The sequence below is a fragment of the Abramis brama genome (genome assembly GCF_963993115.1).
Source record: "Abramis brama genome assembly, chromosome: 19".
Lineage (NCBI taxonomy): Eukaryota > Metazoa > Chordata > Actinopteri > Cypriniformes > Leuciscidae > Abramis > Abramis brama.
In genome coordinates this window covers 25,433,865-25,440,009 of record NC_139981.1, presented here as the reverse complement: position 1 = coordinate 25,440,009, position 6,145 = coordinate 25,433,865, and positions in this window count along the sequence as shown.

Genomic DNA, 6,145 nt, shown 5'->3' with positions numbered 1-6,145 from the left:
CCATATAGCTATCATCTCCCCATTTTGGGTAAAAATAGAAAAATAATACTAAAGTACTTTGTAACGTAGTTACTTGAGTAGTTTTTAAGCAAACTACTTATTTACTCTTACTTGAGTCATATTATTTTTCAGTACTTCTACTTGTACTCAAGTAAATTATTACTTAAGTTGCAATACTTTTACTTAAGTACAATTATTTAGTACTCTTTCCACCACTGCATGGGACCTTTTAGAAGAGGATCTATGACCTCTGGAAGCATCTCTTTCAGTAGCTTAGTCGGTATAGGGTCTGGCAGACATGTTGTCAATTTAGATGATTTAACGAGTTTAGAAAATTCTTCCTCTCCTATAGTAATGAATGAATCGAATTTTTCCTTAGGGAGACTACAATGAACTGCCTGATGCGATACTGTAGTAGACGGTTGCATAGTTATAATTTTCTCCCTGGTATTATCAATCTTAGAAGTGAAGAAGTTCATAAAGTCATTACTGCTGTGCTTCTTGGAAATGTCTGGGTTTTTGTTAGTTTAGCCACTGTTTCAAATAAGTACCTAGGGTTTTGTTTATTTTCTTCTAATAGGGTTGAAAAATAAGCAGATCTAGCAGCTTTTAAGGCCTCTCTGTATGCAATTAAGCTCTCTTTCCATGAAATGCAAAATACTTCTAGTTTTGTTTTCTCCCAGTTGCGCTCCATTTTTCTGGCTGATCTCTTAAGGGCCTGAGTGTGCTCTTTGTACCACAGCGTTGGACTATTTTCTTTAATCTTCTTTAAGCGCAAAGGAGCAACTGTGTCTAAAGTGCTGGAAAAGAGAGAATTAAAAGTTTCTGTCGCAATATTGAGTTCTTCTAAGCTATCTGTGATGCTGAGATGATGAAACTGATCAGGAAGATTATTAATAAAGCAATCTTTAGTGGCAGAAGTGATAGGTCTAACATATTTGTAACACAGTAAGTGCTTTTGAAGTAAGGGATCAAATATTCAGCAACCCAAGCTTTATCATTTGCTCATTAGGGCCCGAGCACCGATGGTGTGAGGACCCTCTTGGAATTGCTCTGTTTATTATTATTATTAGGGCCCGAGCACCGATGGTGTGAGGACCCTCTTGGAATTGCTCTGTTTATTATTATTATTATTATTATTAGGGCCCGAGCACCGATGGTGTGAGGACCCTCTTGGAATTGCTCTGTTTATTATTAGGGCCCGAGCACCGATGGTGTGAGGACCCTCTTGGAATTGCTCCGTTTATTAGGGCCCGAGCACCGATGGTGTGAGGACCCTCTTGGAATTGCTCTGTTTATTATTATTATTATTATTATTAGGGCCCGAGCACCGATGGTGTGAGGACCCTCTTGGAATTGCTCTGTTTATTATTATTATTATTATTATTATTATTATTATTTTTCTCCGCATTGAATTGCATTTTTGAGGGCCTAAACATGCTCGAAAACTCACGAAACTTTGCACACACGTCAGAACTGGCGAAAATTTACATCTGATATAGGTTTCAGAATTGGACGGGGCAAAATGGCTCGATAGCGCCACCTATAAAAGTTCAACGGAGTGCGCCTCCCGCATCGTTCCACGTACGTGCACGAAATTCGGTACATACATGTAATTACCTAATACCTACAAAAAAGTCTCTTGGAGCGTAGCCCTAAACACAACAGGAAGTCAGCCATTTTGAACTTCCTCTCAGATTTTTGTGCAGTTTTTGCCATTTTCAGGCCTCGTACTTTAACGAACTCCTCCTACAGTTTTAATCTGATCATCTTCAAATTTGGTGAGTGTAATCTTAAGGCCTTTGCGACGTTAAATTGCGAAGATCTTGAGTTTTCGTCGAAGGGCGGGTCCTCGGCGGCCTGACAAATTTCGATGTTTCGCCATGAAACAGGAAGTTGCTATAACTCAGGCATGGAATGTCCAATCTGCCCCAAACTTCACACGTTTGATAAGCATTCTGTCCTGAACACATGACCATGCTCATATTCATTTATAGTCATAGCGCCACCTGCTGGCAACAGGAAGTGACATGTTTAACACTGTTGTGGACTCCTAATAACATATAAAAAAGTGCCAGCAAGTGCTAAACATGCTAACAACATACTAGAAACATGTTAAAACATGCTAGCAAACGTTTAGCTAAGTGCTAAAGCATGCTATTACTGCAATTAAATAGGAATTTGCTGTAACTCAGGCATGGAATGTCCAATCTGCCCCAAACTTCACACATTTGATAAGAATCATGGCCTGAACACATGTCCATGCTCAAATTCAGTTATAGTAATAGCGCCACCTACTGGCAACAGGAAGTGACATGTTTAACACGTTGATGCTGTTCTAGCAACATGTTAAAAATGCCATTGACTTCTAAACATGCTAGAAACATGTTAAAACATGCTAGCAATACTTAGCTAAGTGCTAAAGCATGCTAATTCAATGAAACAGGATGTTGTTGTTACTCAAGAAGGCAATGTCTAATCTGCGCCAAACTTCACACTTTTGATAAACGTTCTGTCCTAAACACATGACCATGCTCATATTCAGTTACAGTCATAGTGCCGCCTGCTGGCAACAGGAAGTGGCATGTTTAACACTGTTATGGACTCCTGATAACATATAAAAAAGTGCCAGCAAGTGCTAAACATGCTAACAACATACTAGAAACATGCTAAAATATGCTAGCAAACACTTAGCTAAGTGCTAAAGCATGCTATTACTGCAATTAAATAGGAATTTGCTGTAACTCAGGCATGGAAGTCCAATCTGCCCCAAACTTCACACGTTTGATAAGAGTCATGGCCTGAACACATCTACATGAGAATATTCAGTTATAGTAATAGCGCCACCTATTGGCAACAGGAAGTAACATGTTTAACACGTTGATGCTGTTCTAGCAACATGTTAAAAATGCCATTGACTTCTAAACATGCTAGAAACATGTTAAAACATGCTAGCAATACTTAGCTAAGTGCTAAAGCATGCTAATTCAATGAAACAGGATGTTGTTGTTACTCAAGAAGGCAATGTCCAATCTGCGCCAAACTTCACACTTTTGATAAGCGTTTTGTCCTGAACACATGACCATGCACATATTCAGTTACAGTCATAGCGCCACCTGCTGGCAACAGGAAGTGACATGTTAAACACTGTTGTGGACTCCTGATAACATATAAAAAAGTGCCAGCAAGTGCTAAAAATGCTAACAACATACTAGAAACATGCTAACAAACACTTAGCTAAGTGCTAAAGCATGCTATTGCTGCAATTAAATAGGAATTTGCTGTAACACAGGCATGGAATGTCCAATCTGCCCCAAACTTAATATGTAACATGCAAGAACCATGCTAGCAACACATAGCTAAGTTCTAAAACATGCTAGAAATGCTAAAGGAAGTTGTTGTAACTCAAGTATACAATGTCCAATCTGCCCCAAACTTAACATGTTTGATAAAAGTCCTGCACTGAACACATCTAAATAGCGATATTCAGATATAGACATAGCCCCACCTACTGGCAACAAAAACTGACATGGTTAACACAGTAATGCAGAACTAACCACATAACTATTGTGTACTAAGCATGCTAGAAACATACTAAACATGCTAGCAACTACTATATATACCTCCTTAAATGCACATTGCCCAACCATGCTCTGTCTTCCTAAAGCCACCGAGTGACGATGGCACGGGTGCGAGGGCCCTTTCATCGCTGCTTGCAGCTTTAATTATTATTATTATTATTATTATTATTATTATTATTCTTCTCCGCATTTAATTGCATTTTTGAGGGCCTAAACATGCTCGAAAACTCACAAAACTTTGCACACGCGTCAGAACTGGCGAAAATTTACATCTGATATAGGTTTCAGAATTGGACGGGGCAAAATGGCCCGATAGCGCCACCTATAAAAGTTCAACGGAGTGCGCCTCCCGCAACGTTCCACGTACGTGCACGAAATTCGGTACATACATGTAATGACCTAATACCTACAAAAAAGTCTCTTGGAGCATAGCCCTAAACCCAACAGGAAGTCAGCCATTTTGAACTTCCTCTCAGATTTTTGTGCAGTTTTTGCCATTTTCAGGCCTCGTACTTTAACGAACTCCTCCTACAGTTTTAATCTGATCATCTTCAAATTTGGTGAGTGTAATCTTAAGGCCTTTGCAACGTTAAATTGCGAAGATCTTGAGTTTTCGTCGAAGGGCGGGTCCTCGGCGGCCTGACAAATTTTGATGTTTCGCCATGAAACAGGAAGTTGCTGTAACTCAGGCATGGAATGTCCAATCTGCCCCAAACTTCACACGTTTGATAAGAGTTCTGTCCTGAACACATGACCATGCTCATATTCAGTTATAGCCATAGCGCCACCTACTGGCAACAGGAAGTGACATGTTTAACACTGTTATGGACTCCTAATAACATATAAAAAAGTGCCAGCAAGTGCTAAACATGCTAACAACATACTAGAAGCATGCTAAAACATGCTAGCAAACTCTTAGCTAAGTGCTAAAGCATGCTATTATTGCAATTAAATAGGAATTTGCTGTAACTCAGGCATGGAATGTCCAATCTGCCCCAAACTTCACACTTTTGATAAGCGTTCTGTCCTGAACACATCTACATGAGAATATTCAGTTATAGTAATAGCGCCACCTACTGGTAACAGGAAGTGTCATGTTTAACACGTTGATGCCATTCTAGCAACATGTTAAAAATGCCATTGACTTCTAAACATGCTAGAAACATGTTAAAACATGCTAGCAATACTTAGCTAAGTGCTAAAGCATGCTAATTCAATGAACAATGTTGTTGTTACTCAAGAAGGCAATGTCCAATCTGCGCCAAACTTCACACTTTTAATAAACGTTCTGTCCTGAACACATGACCATGCTCATATTCAGTTACAGTCATAGTGCCACCTGCTGGGAACAGGAAGTGACATGTTAAACACTGTTGTGGACATATAAAAACATATAAAAAAAGTGCCAGCAAGTGCTAAACATGCTAACAACATACTAGAAACATGCTAAAACATGCTAGCAAACACTTAGCTAAGTGCTAAAGCATGCTATTGCTGCAATTAAATAGGAATTTGCTGTAACACAGGCATGGAATGTCCAATCTGCCCCAAACTTCACACGTTTGATAAGAGTCATGGCCTGAACACATCTACATGAGAATATTCAGTTATAGTAATAGCGCCACCTGCTGTCAACAGGAAGTGACATGTTTAACAGTGTTGTGGTCTCCTAATAACATATAAAAAAGAGCCAGCAAGTGCTAAGCAGGTTAGCAACATACTAGAAACATGCTAGCAAACACTTAGCTAAGTGCTAAAGCATGCTATTACTGCAATTAAATAGGAATTTGCTGTAACTCAGGCATGGAATGTCCAATCTGCCCCAAACTTCACACGTTTGATAAGAATCATGGCCTGAACACATGTCTATGCTCAAATTCAGTTATAGTAATAGCGCCACCTACTGGCAACAGGAAGTGACATGTTTAACACGTTGATGCCGTTCTAGCAACATGTTAAAAATGCCATTGAGTTCTAAACATGCTAGAAACATGTTAAAACATGCTAGCAATACTTAGCTAACTGCTAAAGCATGCTAATTCAATGAAACAGGACTTTGTTGTTACTCAAGAAGGCAATGTACAATCTACCCCAAACTTCACACGTTTGATAAGAGTTATCTCTTGAACACATGTCCATGCTAATATTTAGTTATAGTCATAGCGCCACCTGCTGGCAACAGGAAGTGACGTTTCACACTGTTCTTGACTCCTAATAACATAAAAAAATGCCAGTAGGTGCTAAACATCCTACCAACATACTAGAGACATGCTAAAACATACTAGCAAACACTTAGCTAAGTGCTAAAGAATGATATTACTGCAATTAAATATGAATTTGCTGTAACTCAGGCATGGAATGTCCAATCTGCCCCAAACTTCACACTTTTGATAAGCGTTCTGTCCTGGACACATGACCATGCTTATATTCAGTTACAGTCATAGCGCCACCTGCTGGCAACAGGAAGTGACATGTTTAACACTGTTATGGACTCCTAATAACATATAAAAAAGTGCCAGCAAGTGTTAAACATGCTAACAACATACTAGAAACATGCTAAAACA